This window comes from Polypterus senegalus, chromosome 6, assembly GCF_016835505.1.
Source record: "Polypterus senegalus isolate Bchr_013 chromosome 6, ASM1683550v1, whole genome shotgun sequence".
In the NCBI taxonomy this organism is placed as follows: domain Eukaryota; kingdom Metazoa; phylum Chordata; class Cladistia; order Polypteriformes; family Polypteridae; genus Polypterus; species Polypterus senegalus.
Genome location: NC_053159.1, coordinates 5965492 through 5984637, shown reverse-complemented (window position 1 = coordinate 5984637; position 19146 = coordinate 5965492). Strand labels below are relative to the sequence as shown.

At 42.1% G+C, this 19146-nt stretch overlaps 1 protein-coding gene across 9 annotated transcripts in view; it reads left to right on the top strand.

Moving 5' to 3' along the window:
• The first annotated feature begins 1731 nt into the window (after positions 1-1731).
• Positions 1732-19146, top strand: part of myo1b (myosin IB) — a 220772-nt gene continuing 203357 nt past the window's right edge. For 5 of the 9 annotated variants that reach the window (XM_039755325.1, XM_039755323.1, XM_039755329.1 and 2 more), the window contains exon 1: positions 1733-2140. The gene's annotated coding sequence lies outside the window, so the exon portion shown is untranslated. Of the gene's footprint in view, positions 2141-19146 lie in introns of all 9 variants that reach the window. The other 4 variants (XM_039755330.1, XM_039755327.1, XM_039755328.1 and 1 more) reach the window with 2 other exon arrangements.

Below are 19146 nucleotides of genomic sequence, written 5' to 3'. Positions count from 1 at the left end.
CAAATGTGTAGTACTCCATTTCCTCCAGTAGGTGGCCCACGACGCCCATCTTACTCAGATGTCTTCACGGGCGTCAATCCTGCAACGGATTTCAGTAAACTGTAGTCAAAGTAGCTGCGCTGATACTGTTAAGAACCAGCTGGTAAATATAACGAAATTATAAACTAGTGAATTTACATGAATACATTTTGTGCAATCGCTTACCATAAAAATATTGCTTTGAAAACGCCATTTTTTTCAGTGTTCAACAAGTCGTCTTAATTAATACAAAATCATCTGTTCATTCCCAAACCCGTTTATCATGAGCAGAATCACAGCAGCCTGACCCAGCTAGCATTGAATGCAAGTAACTGAGAAACACAAAACACAAACCACTGAGGAGAACACAACGGACTCGAATCCTGGTCTCCTTACTGCAAGGCAGCAGCACTACCACTGTGCCACTCCTATATAATAATAATAATAAAACAACTTACCTTCAGCCTCATACTTATTCTACAATAATAGATATTCAAAACGCTGTGCAAGTCGATATTATTGACAGATAAAAGCACTGTAAATTAGTTAGACATGAAAGGCGCTATATAATAGCTAGATTTAATTAATAAAAGGCACTCCGAAACGTGTAAAACACTACATGATAGGTACATGTGATTGCTTGATTGATTAAGGTGACTATAAAACATTCATATTAATACAAAATTATTAGGTTTAGTATTAAGTTTATTTGTATTTATTTACTTAACGATTGATTGACTGGTTATATTATCTGTCCTGTGCGCATATATCCTTATTTTTGTATTTTTCTGCAGCTGTATGCATCTAAATGTCCTCATAGGATTAATAAAGTTTACCTAATCTAATTTAATTATGGAAGGAGTATAGATTTTACTGCTGATTATGCATCTTATGTCTCTAATGGAAATCTTGAATTGATTGTATTTTGAATGAAGTGGTTTTTACCAGTTGTGACAAGATTTTTAGGATCAATAAAAGTTCAATAAAATAATAATAATACATGTACTTAGGCTGCCTTGTATCCGTTCGTTGTTGATGGGATTCAGTGTGTGATGAAGATGGTTAATCTGAATATGCTCAAACTGTACTGTAGTTAATAAAATGAATCCATACATCTTTCAAAGCAGAGTAGGGTCGCAGGAAACACGGAGTAATCGGACGTTAGGGAGGAACAATCTCTGGGCAGGATGGCAGTTCATCAGAGAATGAAAAGACACACAGACTTGTGACCAATGTAGCATCGTCAGTCCGCCTTAACCTGAAGATGTCTGCACTGTGGGAGGAAACCAATGCAAACACGCGAGAACATACAAACTTCTCGCAGCAGTCATTCGGGACTTGAACCGCAGCAGCGTTACATTGAGCCACCTATTGTCAGTAATATAATAAAACAAAAAATAATAATAGGAAATACCAATAATACAAATGTAATATAGCTCTGTAATTGTATATCACGTTGGTAATATGTCTAACATGAAAATGGCGCTTTTAAAGTACAGTATTATAACATTGTGTAAATAAAAGACTCCATGCCTTCACGTACACAAATCTGTTCAAAATGTTCGATTTTGTAATAATAATTAATAATAACCCTCGCGATTTCGGCGATAGATAATCGAGTGCTGGATTCTGCGCTGTCCGGCCGTTCTGTTTGCCGCCATGAGTTCGATTTATGGGCAATGAGTGTAGAAAGCGGCTCTTTCCAGCAGGTGGCGGTCTTCACCCTTCGGTTCCTCTTTCACACAGGCGAGGCAGAGGCGCGCTGCTATCCGGCGTGAGAGGTCTGACTGACTGGGCGGATTTTGTGGAAGGTGATTAGCAGTGAGGCTGGCTGGCTGGCTTGTCTTTGAAAGCCCGAGCGGAGAGCCACTCCCTGCAGCTCGGAGCGAATTCGCGAGTCATCTCTTTTTGTGACGGTAAGGGAGAGAGGAAGAAAGAGAAACAGAAACACGACGAGGAGAAGGAGAAGAAGGACTCTGGCCAGGGACACATTAACTCACTAACCCCGGGGTTGCTCTTGGAGCCTCTTCGGCAAAACTTTGATAGAGCGGACTAAAAAGCAGCACGTGTGGACTTGTGTGGCGGAGAGACAGCGGGTTGAAGCAAAAGAGGAAAGAGAAAGGTAAAACTTTTTTTCTTTTGCTTTGCTTTTATTCACATGTGAATCGCGTTACTTGCCTTTTTACCTGTGACATTTTAATAAAAGTCTCTCGAATGTTCTTTTTGTTGAGAATGCCGAGAGAAGCCGCTTTTCATTGTCCTTTGTTCGTGAGAAACTGTCCCATTCAGATTATACAAGACGGGGGGATTTTGAATTGGAAAGATAAGGCGGATTGAGCGCTGCGCAGCGTCACAATAGGATTGGATGGGCTGCTTTAGACGCCGATGACAGAAGGGGACATTGAATTTGTTTCATCGGCACATCGGAGTGGACAAGTTTAACCCCGTGTTCCTTCTTAAATGGCTTTGACTTTATTACCTAACGTGTAGTCGTCGGACTTTAGAGCCGAGACAGAATTTGAATCGATCACCGCTCCCCATGTTTGCTGTTTAACGTTTACAAGTAAAAACAGACATGCGGGATTTTAGATGTGCATTTTGGGGGGGATATAAACCGAGATCTCCTCGGGTTGATTGTGCACTTCATCCCTTGCCTTTTCCAAGACTGAGTAGAACTAAAGTGGTGGTCTCTGGTTTCACCTGGTGACTGCACTCCGTTTAATGGGACGGGGTTGGGGGTGGTCGACGTGGGTGTAGGATGGGGGGAGGTGTTTTGTAGCCTAGGATTGTAGTTCATGCCCCCTTTCAGTAAGTTGGAGGAGGACCGATCAAGTAGCGCTTTTACAAAGAGCGCACGAGGCAATTTTGATGTGCCGCAGGCACTGACTTTGGAACTTAGCGTGGCCAGATCTGCATTGTGTAACCTTGACATTGTGAAAACGTAGTGGACTTGGGCTGCACACAGCTGGAACCCTAGTCAGAACTGTTTGGCTGTTTACATATGTTGTGTGCTATGGTTCACGTTTGGTGTTAATTACTATTTAAATGGCTTTTCCTTTTAATGCTAAATGGTTGTTAGGGCAGGGTTGGAAGTTGTCGTCTGAAAGAATAAAGCGCACCGTATGTTAGTTATTCAGACTCGAGCACTCACGCCGCATTTTTATTCAAAGTTTTTTCCTCCTTTATGCTTTTGTGAGTGCAGACTTTTTAAGTTAATTTTGGACATGGTGTTACTATTCCCTGTCGTATCATCTGGATTAGACGGGGTGTGGGTGCTCTGAGGCTTGCGGTTCTTCAGAGCGTTCGAAGCGTAGTTTTTAATTTTTATAGCGGGTCGGGGATATACATATTTATGAAGATGACACGAAAAGGATTCAAAAGCGGAGTTTGGGGACCCCACAAGTAAACGTGTAATAGCGTGCACGCTTTATCTTGATTCCATTTAAGCTTCCCGTAGTGTGCGCGCCTGTCCGTCACGTAGGGACCATCCCGGGGCGGGACGCCAGTCAGCGCTCGCATACACGCACACTAAATTCGGCAGCTTTCATTTAACAGTTTAATGTGTAATGCGGAGTATTACTTTAGCACCGGTGCTTTTCCTCTCAGCCTTTCAAGATAAAACGCGAGAACTAAAAGCGGAAAGCCGTCTTTTAACACAAACGTGTGTCCTGCGATGGCCTGGCGTTATGGGCACGCAATCCTAAAAAAAAAAAATCGATTAAGCAGGTTTGATAATGTTATGTAAGCTGAAGAATCACGGGGAGTGCCTTCAGGCTGACCAGTTAGTCGGTGCACTAAAGCAATGTCAGACCACCTTCATTCAATTACCTTTTTTAAAAAAAGTAATGTAAATAGAGTACTTACGACACTGATTACTGCGTCAAACGGTTGCCATATCAGTTCAGACTCTGCCACATTACACATCTTTTTTCTTTTTACCGTTTTTCACTTCATTTACATGGCCGTAACGATCTGGAGACAGTCGCAGCGCACTCCAGTGATCAGCAGCTGTGTAGTTTAACATCCCTAGTGATTCAGTCCAACGGTGTACGACTCTCCCCGACTCAATGAAACACGTTTGACTTTGTCTTAAATCGTAGGGACATGCTTGTGTATGGGAGAAGTAACAACCAATAAGTATAATGTATGTAATACAGGACGAGAAATAAGGCACACAAATGTTTCACAACTCTTCGAGAGAAGATAGACGTGTCTTTCTGATGTCTCATGCAGTATGTACCAGGACAGAATGAAAAAAGGGCAGAAATTGATGCTGAACTCGTATTATCAGTAATGCCATCTTGAAGCACTGACTCTGTCAGGCAACAAGTTATTGGCTTTCCAAAAGCAAAAAAGTGGGCAAGCCCTTGTTACTTTAGAAAAGTGAAACTGTGCTGAAAAGTCAACATGAAGTCATGAAATTTGACCTCCTCAACAATGTCTAGTTGTGTAAATTGATATCCTTGGTCTGCTAGATCAGCAACTGCAATTATTAAGTTTGACTGGAAGTCATGTACAGTGACATTGGCTAAACTAAGTCCTCGATTGTTACACCGTGTGAACATTTTCTAACTTGTTGCATACCATCGCACCTTGCATGTCAGCCTTGGCACTTTTGCACCATGACTCATTTCGTTAAGCGTTCCTATAATAAATTAGTTGTCTTTCAGTTGTAGTTTCTGTCTGCTGCTGCGTTGAACCAGTATTCCAGGTCTAGAATTTATGCCTGGTTGGTACCTGTTTTGAGTTTGAATGTTCCTCCTGTGTATACTTCCATTTTTCTTGTAGTATTCTGGTTTTCTGCCCACCTCCCCAAAGACACACTTTAGGGTTCCATGCAAATGTATCTGTCTGGGGGTGGTTATTGTTCCTGCCATACCGGGACAGACTTTGCCAAGCAAGCCTGAACTGTTTTATTTTGTGGGTCTGATAATATTCTGCTGTTTCAATTAAGAGGCAACATAAGTCCCCATCATGAACTGTGTTGAGTTCAGGTTGGTGACGGGCATCAATATGTGCCAACTCTTTGCTTGGGGAGGTGCCCTTCATTTGAATTAAAGTCTTTATCAGGGTGACTATAATAAAGTGAGTGTCTTAAGACTTGGAAGCAGTTCGTGTCTGTTGGCTTTTATCCTCCTTTGATTTTGTAAGCTTTTTCCGTCTTCCCTGTTATCCCACTGCAAACCACCAAACTTCATTCTGTAATAAGTCAGTGTGGCTGTTCTGCTCCGAGGCCTTGTTCCAGTTGTGTCTGGGGTTGGCTGCCTAATTATTGAGCTGTAAACGGAAAATGCCTTCTTATCTTTATTATAACAATTCCAAGTTTGTACTCCGCTTTGTACGAGCTGATACTGAATATATCTGAGAGACACTTAACCTTGAGGTGCTTGCGGCAATTTTTTTTTTTTTTCTTTTTTAATTGTAATGGCGCCCTCTCTCACACCTGGTTCTCAAACAGCCGTTAAGGGTACCATAAAAACTGAAAATTGGAATATTAGGAATATGGCTTGGACTAGCGCCTGCTGACAGACTCTATAAATGCCTCACTCTGACTTTACCAATCGAAACTGGATGTATCATCATTTTTGTAAGCCAGTTGTATTCTACCAGGTGGTGCTCACAATTTGGAGGTTATATTGCACCTCCGTAAGGGCTGCTCTACGCCTCAGGGGTCCTCTGCAAGATCAGATTTCCTTTTTCAATGCACAGAGTGGCACCCAGCCTGTGTCCTAATGGGGAAATGCAAAGCACCCTGTGCACACACTCTTCCACCTTCTAATCATCACAGCACTGAAGCCCAAACTTGCACATTCTCAAATGGGCTAAACCCCAAATGAGTAAGTAAAAGCTCCATGATGACCACCAGCACTGGGCTTCTTAGATATTACATGAAAAACATGAATGCTGCTAATTAGTGAAATCAGCTTGTTCAGCTTCAACCAAGACAGCTAATTAAATAAAAAAGAAAACTGTTGTGGACCACCGGAATTAAAGTGGGGGCCTGGGCTGCACAGTGCAAGGAGGATTGTACAGTAGAGTCTGAGTAGAGGTTATGAAAAGTGGATATTTAGGTGTTTGGCTGACAATCTAGGAGCATTGATAGGTGTAGGCGTGTGTGTGACTGTTGGTGTGTTCTCAGGTGTGCGTGTCTACATTTGTGTAACTGTATACAAACACATGTAAATTTGTATGTTTGTGGGGACATGTGCATATGTGTTTTATATGTGTGTGTGTGTGTGGATGAAAAAGCTCTAGGAATGTGTGCATATAGATAGGCGTGGGTTACTTTACATATGTGTTCACAACTGTTTATGTAGATATACAGGTATATTTGAATATGTGGAAATACATGCATTTTACATATGTTTGTGGACTTGCATTACATATGTGCTTGTGTGTATGAGTTTAAACACTTATGTGTCTTTGGCAGTTTTCTTTAATGTATGTGTATATAGAGGTGTGTATGTAGTTTTTTGTATAGATTGTATCATGTATACATATTTATGTATTTGCATGTTTGTGTACATATCTGTTAATATAGAGAATACAGTATGCATATATATAGGCTTTCATATGAATGGAATGTCTGTGCAATATGTATGCATGTCTACATAGAGATGTTAAAATGTGTGTTTGTGTAGTCTTTTGTTTGTAAATCATGTATGTTTGAATGTTGATCTTTGTGGACATATACACACACATACACTGTACAGTATTTATAATATGCTTGTGTATGTGTGTTGATTGAATGTAATTATATATGGTTTTTATAGAGCTATTGAGCATGTGTGTCTTTGTTGGCATTTTTATGTGTTTGTCTGTACAGAGGTAAGCATGTATGTAATGTAAAGGGGTTTGTGTGTGTGCATGATTCATAAACCTACTGCATATATGCTTATGCATTGGCATGTTCATCTGTTTGTCTGTACAGAGACATGCATGTCTGAATAGGATATGTGAAAGTGTGTGGTTAATATACACATAAACAAACATGTCAATGCATTGGAGCAAAAGAACACAATGAGATTAAGGATCTTTGGGGCGCCTAGAAAGCTAACCCCGTATATTGTTGGTCTCGCTTTAAAAAGAAAAGTCATAATCTTGGCAAGAAGAGGCAGGTCTATGTGGGCAGAATCAGTAAGTGACATCAGAGGTGCCATGATGGTCAATCTTCCGGTCTAAAGAGAGGAGGCATTAGTTAACAGCGCCCTCTGGGTTTCCATGGGAAGATTACAATTATCTGAGCCTTTAAACTGTTCCCTGTACACACACGTGTGACACCATATACGTGTGTGTGTTTATATGTATACTGTATATGGGTGTGTTTTTAGAAAGTGTATTCATCTTTGTCTATTTATGCAAGTTTGTGTGTGTGTGTATACAATTAATCTCTTTTGTGCTATGTCTCTCTCTCTCTCTCTGTCTCTGTAAAGTATTCTGCATATTTAGTGAGGGTGGGTAATTATATATTTAGTAAGGAGACCTGTGTTAGGATATAACGTGTTGGATTATGGATGGTTGACTGACTGACTGACCAGGGTTTGTATCTCGGGTCCTCCATGTGTGGAGTTTGCATGTTCTCCCTGTTTCATTGTGGGTTTCCTCCTAGTCCATAGGATTGAGGGATAGGTGGACTTTTGACACTAAATTGGTGTGTGTGTGTGTGTGTGTGTGTGTGTGTGCTCTCTCTGTGATGGACTGTCACACCATGCTTGCCGGGGTAGGCTCCAACTCCCGTGACCCTGCTTGGGATAAAACAGTCTTGAAATACACACACACTCATGTACAGTATGTGTGTGACTTTATATAAGGTGTTTCCAGTATTGTTTTACTATCCAAAAGTAAAGTTGTGTGTTGGTGTTACGGTGAGGCAGTAGAAGTGTTGTACAATCCTCTTGTAGTTGTGTGTCCAGGCACGCTGAGAGGTGCATTAAATTGTCTGAATTCTTTTCAGCTCGTGTCTCAAAGCATGTCCAGGGCTTATCTCTATATCATATAAGATGTGAAGAGAGCGCCTGTCTTTGTGGCTCGGTGAATTATCGAGAGGCCGATCTTGCTGCATCCTTTCAGTTTGTACAAAAGAATGGCTGGAAATTTGCAACACACCCTTTTCAAAGCTGGGACCTGACGGAGTGTGGAGTTTCCCAATTGGGCTTTCAAATCTTTCTCTCGAATTTGACGTGATGGGTGAACGCAGGTTTTCAGGTGTTCAGATTTTCAGCCATTTGGTAGATGGCAGCACCATCATTAACTGCATTGCGGTAGTCTGCTTGTTCTTACAGTTTTGTGTTGCACTTTTTTCCCAGTTTGAATCTTATTTGATGAGTTTTATGAGTTTAGACTGCAGGCCTACTGATCTGAAGGCTTTGTGCAGAAATGTGGTGCTGGTTTGCTCGTGGTGTCATTCAGTTAGAGCACACCCTAACCCTAACCCTAACCCTGGAGGCCCGCAGTGAGTGCAGGTTTTTTTTTTTAACCCGTTTCCTAATCAGTGCCCAGTATTCACTGCTAATTAACTTCTTTTCCCTCTATTTTAATAGCCCTGTTTTTAAGGATTAAGTCTACTGAATTGATTCTTTTCTTCATTAAATGACAGCCAAACACAAATGAGACCTGAAAGGAGCCAACAGATGACCAGCTAAATTGGGGCTTCAAACTCCAACCAGTTCATTAATGAGAAGCTGATTCTTGCTGTTAATTAAGCCCGTTATTCAATTCCATGGCTTGTTGCTACTCTCTTTTTGCCACAGCAGACATTTCCAAAACTGTTGATATTCTGTTTTTTTTTTCCTAAGAACTCCTAAAATGTTTTGGTAACCTGAGGGATCAACCTTACCGAGACCTTCACCTTTATTTTCAGATTTTGTTTGATGGGTACAGGTGAGCTGGTCATGTCCTGCTTGTTTTCTGTCTCATTACTTTCTGGCTGCCAATTAAGGAAAAAACTAAGGGGCCTGAGTCAAGCTAATTAAAGCTAAGGCTAAACAAGTTAATTAGCATCAAAAACTGGTCACTAATTAAGAAGATGGTTAGAATGAAAACCTGCAGCCACTTCAGCCCTCCAGGACTGGAGTTCGACACCCCTGAGTTAAAGTGAGGATTTCATGGAGGTTGGACACCTTGAGCATCACTGGGAGGATCGGCGCTCAAGGCTGCAGGCTGACCGCTACAGGGAACTGGGTGCGATTTCTGGTCCTGTGCCCATGTTTTTTATGCCCTTTCTGCACCTAATGCTATCAGGATAGGCTGCTTCTCACATTTTTATTTTTTCTTTACATGGCTGACCAGACCTCTACCAATATCCTTGTCTGTTCACCCAAAGAACCTTGCACTAGAGTTTCATAAACTTTTAAATATGAGGACCTAAATAAAAAAGTCAGTACCTTATGCAGATTCTGAGCAGATCTTAGTATCTCAGGAGGCATCTGAATGAAAGGCTTGAAGTTCATATGCAAGTCCTGAAACCAGATACTGTACTGTGGGACCTTGGATTGCGAGTAACTTGGTTTGCAAGTATTTTACAAGATGAGCTAAAATTTTTAATAAATGTTGACTTGATTAAACGAGCAATGTCTTGCAATGCGAGTAGTACGTGTACGCTTTATCTGTCATGTGATCAAAACTGAGCTGATGGTGGTTCTCTCTCGCTGCGGGATTGTGGGTAACCGTCTTCCATTCTCCGTCTAAGTCAGCGTGCCTCACTCATATAGTTAACATCCATACGAGCGTATACTGTTTACTATAGCATGGTGACCACGTGTGTGTGTGTTGTAACGTGTGAGTCCCTGTCTTGCACCCCAAAACACGAAGCCCAGTCTTGGTACTTTAGCGACACCAGCTTTATTCAGCTTGAAACAGGAACAGCACGGTTGTTTGTTGTAGCGAGATCTACCATTAACTATACACAGACACAGCAGTCAGTCAGGGACGGGGCCAAGTAATACTGTGCCCTGTGCATTTATAATGTTCCTGTATTACCCATCAACGGCAGGCACTGATAGCATGTCTGCAATCTTTTCGGATTCGCTTTTACGGCAAACTGCTATAGCGCTTGGAGCCTGCGGTTGCTTCGGGACGCTGTCGTCCCGTTGGGTGGAATCCCAAAAGAGTTTAGAAACTCACTCGCACCAGCCATGATTCTTTTCAAAGGTAAAGTGCAGGTGAATTTGTTTTATGTATTTTTACTTTATATTTGGTATTAATCGTTTTTATATGAATAGTTTTGGGTTGTAGAACGAATCATCTGAGTTTCCATTATTTCTTATGGGGAAGTTCGCTTTGATATACGAGTGCTTTGGATTGCGAGCATGTTACCGGAACGAATTATGCTCGCAGACCGAGGTTCCACTGTAAAGAGAAGCCAGTTAAGCTAAGCAGAGAAACACCTTTGGCTTGTTTGTTTATTTACTTAGGAAAATGATCCAGTTTTACATATTTTTGTATGAAAAGGTGTGTGCCCCTCGAGAACGATCAGTTCATTTGAGTTTGAGGTAGGTGTTTCAAGCAGCGGGATGGAAGTCCCGACGTGGTGTGGGAGGTGTTGCTGTATTTTAAGGTCATCAATTAGGATCTTCACCAGAGAGGATTGTTCAAGTGTGACAAAGGAGATCTCCTAACACCTCAGATAAAAAGTTGTTGATTATAAAACCATTTCTAAAGACTCTGGACTCCACCAATCCACTGTTATAAAGATTATGTAGAAATGGAAGAAATTCAACGCCATTGTCAGAGAGGACGTGAAGGTGGTGGGTGTAACAGAGCTAGATGACGAGGACAGGAAAATATGGAAAAAGATCCGTTGTGGTGACCCCTAACTGGAGCAGTCAAAGAGAAAGATGATGTTAGTTGGTCTCTGTTTTTTTTTTAAACCCACTTAGTACTCAACAGGGTGGTTGCAGGATAGGGGGGTTTCTGCCGGAGCCTAATCCAGCTAGCAGAGGGCACAAGGAAGGAACAAACCCTGGGCATGGCGCCAGTCCATTACACATCACCATTGTTACCCAAAAGTGGTCAAACAACAAAGGTCACCCCAAGTGCAAAGCATGTCATATTCAGGGAGGTTACAAAGAATTGTAGGGTAACGTCTGAGGAACTAAAGAGCTATGTTGCCTTGGCGCATGTCAGTGTCGATGAGTCCACCATCAGGAGAACAGTGATATGCAAGGTAGTGTTACAAGGAGAAAGCCACTACCCTCCAAGAGGAACGCTATAACTTCAGGTGGATGACCATTTCTGAATTGCATGTTGTAGCATTCCCGCTGGAGGAACTCGGGTCAGTTGTACTTCATGATACTTTTTCCAGCTCCTACTCCAGGGTATCTATTTTTTTTCCTTCAACCATCAACTATTGGGGGTGGGGCTCAGGCAATGACTTGTACTGATTGGCTGACCCCAAGCACTGATGCCATCGTACACATCTGTTAGTAGTCTGGACTTTGGAGACTTATCTGTGAAGATAGTGCCCTGCACTTTACACCGTTTCACTTTTTATAGAGACCTCCCTGGTGTGCTATGCCATACATTGCATCGAAGCAGTGGCGGTTGGTGTCTCCCATGAACTCTCGAATGTTGCACCGTGTCGCTCTTCTTTGCATGTCTCACATTTTCCATAAAGGTTACGGTTCCTGTTGTGCAGTGGTAAAGAGGCCAGGGACCACAAGTACAATACAATACAATACATTTTATTTTTGTATAGCCCAAAATCACACAGGAAGTGCCGCAGTGGGCTTTAACAGGCCCTGCCTCTTGACAGCCCCCCAGCCTTGACTCTCTGAGAAGACAAAAAAAACCCTTGTAGGGGAAAAAAATGGAAGAACCCTTTGGAAAGGCAGTTCAAAGAGAGACCCCTTTCCAGGTAGGTTGGGCGTGCAGTGGGTGTCAGAAGGAGGGGGTCAATACAATACAATCCACAGATCAGAACAAATCCTCAGTACAGTATAAAAATTTTAGAAGCACGGAGCAGAATTTAACAGTAGATGATATCATATAATAAGGTTTGGATATTTTTAGAGTCCTGGAGACCTCATCCATCAAGCTGCCTCCCCCATTTGGCCATTCCACACCTGAAACAGCGCTGGGCCAGGCAATCCGATGAAAGTACCCCTCTTTCCCACGATTCCTGCTATCCTCTATCAGGGATGACTTTACCTCAGGCAGGCAAAACAACTTGGCAGTTGGGCCATGGCACCAAGTGCCACATTTGAGTACCGAGAAGAGAAACAGAATAGGTGAGGGTTAGTATCCAATTATAACTATCATGTTGCTTATGTTTTAGTGCTAATGACTAACAACACAGATGCAGTTTGTACAGTTAATCAGCAGCTCTAGTCAGGGTGTGCTAAACTACAGTAGTGAGTCTTCAGCTGGGATTTAAAAGCTGAGAACGAAGGGGCATCTCTTATAGTAGCAGGCAGACCAGTCCACAGTTTAGGGGCCCTCGACCTCCTACTGTTATTTTATTAATCCTTGGAATCCTAAGCAGACCGGCATCTTGAGATCTTAATATGCGCTCAGGTTTGTAAGTCATGATAAGTTCAGACAAGTAAGCCGGACCTTGGCCATTTAATGCTTTAATGCAAGTGACACCAGGGCCTACATCGTACATGAGCTCAGTTTCCTTAAAAGCAAAGTTGCTACAGTCAAGAAGTGCTTGATGGCATGCATTGTTTATGTGCTACATCTTGAATCGCATACTACCACAATTACTACTACCCCAAAACCGATTTCATATTTGGATGATCATGTGACCACCCTTCATAAATAGGTCTGCCACTTATAGTTTAGGAAACAGTGAGTTAGATAGGAGGAGGACTTTCAAAACCCAACTTGGCTCAATATCTGGTGAATAGCCTTGGCGAGTTTGTTCTCCGAATGGCCTGCTGTTATCGAAGATCCTCTGACGCCAACATGCCAGTGATTGAAATGTAGCCTTTCTTTTAGTTTCCATAAAAATCCACCTGCAGCAGCAAACCAAGATAAAGCTGTGTACTTGACCAAACAATGCAAATGAGCTTGAATGCATTTATTTGATTTTTCCCGACTGCCTATCGGGTACTGCGTTTCTCTTGAGATTTCAGGGTCACATTAGCTTAGGCAAAGTCCCAAAATCTACAAAGGGCCTGCTGTCTGTCGCATTGTTGCATCAGATGTATTCAGTTTTAATTTTAGCCACTCTGTGAGATGTCTTCATTACAGCGTGTTTTTTTTATACAAGTCAAGGCAGGACCAATCCCTGGACAAGGCCGCCTGACCCTTTTTATTATTTATCACTGTAAACTGACCAGTAACTTGCTCAGAGCCGCTCTGTGAATCAGGAGGTGTCCTTTCTTCTTGTAGTTCTCTCTAATGGACACGACTGCCTCCTGGGTTGTTTGCTGCACATCGTAGTCCTCCAGGCTGTCATACAGCTTTCATATCGCTGGTTTCTCCTCCATCCAGATCTGGTGTCGCATGGCCTCATGCAGCGGACAGTCTTGCAGTAGATGCTCTGATGCCTGGCTGCCTGTTTTTCTTGGGCACTGGTCTGATTTGACCAATCTGGAACTTCTTCCAGAGCTGATAGTTAAGGCTGTTGTGGCCTGTCCGGACTCTGAAGATAACTTGGAAGACCTGAGCTGGTGGTATGGGTCATCCCTATTATAGTACTATGGGTTCTGATGATCTACAACCTGGTATGTTGATTAGCCTTGATGGTGGTCCTAGCTTTGTGTTAAGTGGTAGACCTGTCTTCCCATTCTTTTACAGGTCTCTTCCTTTGCCTATTTGTCAGCAGCTTCATTGCCGGGTATGTCACATTGTGAAGGAATCCACTGAAGAATGACTGTGTGGGCCCTGCTTAGGAAAATAAGAGCAGTAGACGTGACATTCAGCTCTGTGTCCTTAGCAGACTGCAGGGCTACCAGGACAGACAGGGTATTATTAGGCTGCTTTGTACATGATCTGAAACGGTCTGAATAGCCGCTGCTTTCAGCCTTGAAATTTGTTGAATGAAGGCTGGTTTAACTGGAGCGGGTTGGGGGCTGCTCCTCTGTATAGATATGTGCTGTTCTGGATGTATTCCATGGTGTGAAGGTCTTCATCTTCGCACTGCTTGGAAAGCCTTTCCTGCTGACCCCAGGGATGATTCAGTGAGTTACGGGCACATGCGTGTTACTCCAGGCTGGGGTCTCCAGATACTAAACGCTTTCTTCTAAAGCTGTGGTCTGAGATGTCTTTGTACCTGCTTTGAGCAGAGTTGGGGTACCACCCTGGTAACCCCATTTCAATTGGAACTTAAAGGCTCAAAAAAAGTAAAGCAAAAAAAAAAATAATGGCTGAAGTACAACAGAAAAGACAATGAGGGTTAGGTCAGCCAAAACTCAGCTCTTCGCATCTCATTCAATTGCTTGTATCGTACTTGGATCCTGATTGGTGCTCTGATAGGGGGGCTTGTTTTGGGTGTCATGGCCAGGTGCACATCTTCTCGGGGCTGTGGAAAATGGAGTGGGTCCAGTTAGCAACAGCGCCTCCTCTCACCAACCCCATAGTCGTACTTACCTCGGTGAAGCTTGTCTGGTGACCCTCGGATGTGCATTTGTGACACAGTTTTCGAGGATCCCCTTTTTCGGTATAAACTATTATTATTATTATTAACCCCCAACCTCTAAGCACTTAATTGTCATGACCTCGTTTCCTTATTTTTTCAGTGAAAGTAATGGTAGGTTACATTTGCTTGTTCAAGGTCACACATGGAGTCCAGAGTCGGCTTGTGACAATGTGATTTTTTTTTAAATATATAGTTCCTTTCTATACTAAATATCCTTTCAAAATAATTTCTAGTCATTTATGTATTTGCTTTGGTGTTCCTCCAGTGGGAATAGTGACTAGTTAAGGGGCATTCTGCCAGTCTTGTGGCACACAGCTCACAGCCTTGACCTCTAGGAGACAATGTCTCCATTGCCAATAACACCATAAAGGTCAGGCCATTCCAACTGATCAGTTTCCTCACAATTCTCTACTCAATAGACATGCATTGAGTTTCTAACTTCTAGCAGTTATTTTATTTGAGTTATTCAGGTTTATTGGGTTATAAAATTCCCATCAGCCACTGGGGTTACTCATTGATTGAGTTTTATGGCATTTACCTAGCAATGCCTAATCATAAGCTGGAGTAGCAGTGCCGGAAGATGTTGTCACTGATCAAAGGTCGGACACCACTTATTTAAAGGGCGTTTGTGTGCTTTTTTGGGGGGGTCCATACTTCTCTTAAACTATTTTTTTGACACTTTTTAAGATTCTGTTTCATTTTGTAATCTTCGGGACTAAGGGGTTCAGCCTACACTTCACTCTCCTCTAAATGTCGGCTTTTTCACAGCAAGGTGTGGGATCAACTCAGCTGGGCTTAAGTTAACACGAGGGCCTCTGCAAACATTTGCTGAAGTTAAGTAAAATGAAACTTACAAATGGATTGCTTCAGTTATAGTGCAGGTGTAGGATGGTCTGGCAACTGGTGTCTCCCATGGACTTGGAACGGTGGAGTCACCTTGGACAGTCCCTGTGTGCCGCCATCACCTCCTTTCACAAGAGTGTAGGTTGAAGAGCTGAGTGCCACTTCTCCTCACTTATGTCCTTGGGGCATTTGGATCCCCCATGTGGCTCCTTACAGTTCCTCCCGAGACCACTACTGGTAATCATACAGGCTGAGCCGCCACTTGTAATCACGCAGGCTGAGCTGAAGTGCATAAACGTGGCAGATGAAACTTGACAGGACGGCCTCAGCTTTGAAAACTTGCCAGGTCTTACACACATGATGGTGGTGTGGCTGCTCTGGTTTAGATTTATAGTTTCCCTTAGCCCTTCAGAGAAATAAATGCATAACTCTGCATCATTTACAGGATGAAAATGAAAATACAATTAGGATAGCAATAAGATATCCGGCAATTCCAAACGCCTGTACAGAATCGCATGGAGCTGTAGGCGATCCAAGAAGACATGGATGGGACGTCAACCCATTACAGGGCCTATGGCCTTGCTGGCTGCTAGCAGCTGTGTTCAGTGTGGTCAATCAGCGTGCCCTGCACATTTGGAGATATTAAGGTTAAAGTGCAGCATAGACTTGTTTGTCTGCAGGAGAAATTTGGCTTTTTACAAAGGCTCCATTAATAAATAGTGCACATTAATGAAAGAATAAGTGTCTGTATCTGTGTGTCCCTCTGGTTGCTATGTGCATTAAATTCTTATAGATGGCTCTTCACGAAAAATTGTAGTAATAAAATGTACCTTTCTGGACTGCAGCCTTTTATCTTGAGATGATGAGAAGGGGAAAGGTCATGGCCGGTTGTCCATCTTCTCTAGGCTGAAGAAAAAGGAGAGGATCCTGTTAGTGACAGTGCCCCCATTATTCCTGGTGGTTCTAGTGCTTATCTCAGTCAAAATTTGCTGTTTTACAAAAGTTCAATAAATAAAACAATGCACAATGATAAAAGGATAAATGTCGGTCTATCTGTGTGTCAATCCGGTTGCTATGTGTATGTAATGGCGCATCAGAAAAAATTTGTAATAAAATGCAGTGCATTTTCGTTCCAACAGGTGGCACGTCACAAACATTTTTAGTCTATTATATCCAACTACAGAGCCGCACAACTGTATGTGTCTCCACAGGTCTACACCAGCAATTTTAGGGTGGAAGTTAAGGTGAGGGGTTAGTATGACAAGCGTGTAGTATATATGGGCTACTTAACGTTAGGATTTGGAGTTGATCAGTTTGGTGTGTGCCAACCTATAAACTTCTGTCTCCAAACTTCTAGTGTAGATGTGTGGTGACGTCACTTACGTCCTGAAATAGCTGATGCAGACCTGTCGTGACTTATGGTGCGGTGGCTCTGCAGGTGGAGGCGTCTCTTTGTAGTAATGCACTTTATTACTACAAATGTTTGTGATGAGCCATCTGTTGGAATGACAAACACAATGCATTTTTCTACTACATCTATTACTCGGTACATTCTAATTGTTAATGAGGTTTATGTTGATTACTTGGATTTCACCCCATCTTAGTTGGGTAGCACTGCCGCTATTCTATTTTGACAAACAACCACCCCCAAGTATACTATATATAATATGAATGAAAAATATGAAAGTGATAATATCGCCTACTCTGTGCTACATCTCTGTGTAATTGCAATTTTTTTTTTTAAATTTGGATAATTGCTTTGTTCCAATAATACGCTTTTGACTTGCACCATTGTACATTGTCCCGTTTGTTAGCATTAGGAAAAATCTTATCAACCTTGGCGCTGCCTTCAAAAGGGAGTGTTAAACATTAACTTGCTAAAGTTGTGTATATATATTTTTTTTTCCCCAGTAGTCCTCTTCAACTTTTTTTTTTTTTTTACCTTTCCAGCAGCTCCTTCAGCACAGCCTTCATCAGAGTGCTTGGCTATAAAAAACAAAAACTCGGATCTATGGTTATGGCCAGATGTAGCCCACTGATGCGAGAGTTTAAAATGAGGCAGTCACTCTGCCGTTTGTGACAATTTGTCTGTTTTTGGGGACGGCTTGCGGTCTCCGGTGCATTTTACTACAAAGACCAGAGGAGAGCCCATCGCCTTCCTGAAGTCCCATAAAGGGGATTTTCAGGGCAGTTATAAAGGAGATCTTGGCACAGTCTGAAATGAGGAAATTCAATCCTACATCTAAAAGCTGTGCCAGTGTTGCAGTTTCGGGGATTTGCTTTTCTTAGTCTAACTCGTCAATATTCTCGGGTGATCATGTCACAAAAGATTAATCCCCCCCCAGATCTTCAAAATCCCCGCTTTGTTTGGTGGATCAAGAATAGCTGGCTGGTAAAATGCAAATAGTGAGCTCCCTTGAGTCCACAATTCCTGCCATCTTCTTTCACCCTGCTTTCTTTGAGGTACTGTTAGTTTTCAACATTAAAGTAATGAGTTTTTAGCAGTTTTTTGAAAGTGCTCCACTGTATTAGCCTGACGAATTCCTAATGGCAGGCTATTGCAGATTTGAGGTGCATAACAGCAGAAGGCCACCCGCCTCACCACTTCTTCTAAGGTTAGCTCTTGGAATTCTAAGCAGACACTCATTTGAGGATCTAAGGTTACGATTTGAAATATAAGGTGTCAGACATTCTGAAATATAAGATTGAGCAGATTATTTAAGACTTTGTAAACCATAGGCAGTATTTTAAAGTCAATTCTGAATGGCACCGGTAACCAGTGTAGTGACATCAAAACTGGGGTGATGTGCTCGTATTTTCTTTTCCTAGTTAGGATTCTAGCAGCTGCATTCTGCACTCGTTGCAAACGATTTATGTCTTTTTTGGGTGGTTCTGAGAGGAGTGCGTTACAGTAATCTAGTCGACTGAAAACAAAAGCGTGAACTCGGCATCTTTCAGTAATATAAGAGGTCTAACTTTTGTTATGTTTCTTAAGTGAAAAAATGCTGTCCTAGTGATCCGATTAATATGCGATTTAAAATTCAGGTTACAGTCAACAGTTACCCCTAAATTCTTTACCTCCATCTTGACTTTTAATCCTAATAAATCAAGTTTAGAGCAGGTTCTTCTTCTTTAGGAGACTGAATTCCTGTAATGTTTGAAGTGACATCCTTCACATCTCTGTGATGGCCAGTGTGGTGTGATGGGCTGGTAACATCACTTCAAGAGAGGCCCACCAAATTCACAAGCTAATTAAAAGGACAGGTTTAGTTATGGGTCACACTCTGGACCCCCTGGAGGTCATGGAAGACGAGAGAATTTAAACAAAACTGAGTGCCAATATGCACAACACTGAACAGCCTCTCTCTGACACACCAACACTGAGGACGTTCAGACAGGAAATCATTCAGTAGAAACGTGATGGGGGTCCTTTATACCAATGGCAATACATCTGTATAGCGCCAAGTCAGAAGTTTTGTTTCTTTTTAATTTCTTCCTTTTTAGTCATTTTTGTGTGTGTCTGTCTGTGTATCCATCTATTGAGATTCTGTGAAAAGCCAAATTTCCATTTGGGGACAAGTAAAGCTCTATCTCTGTCTCTGTGTGTGTGTGTCTCTCTCTGTGCCTAGTATCTTTCACTTCTGTCTGTCATATAATGCCTTTCATTTGTATTTATGTGTCCATCTATCTAACCCACTTAA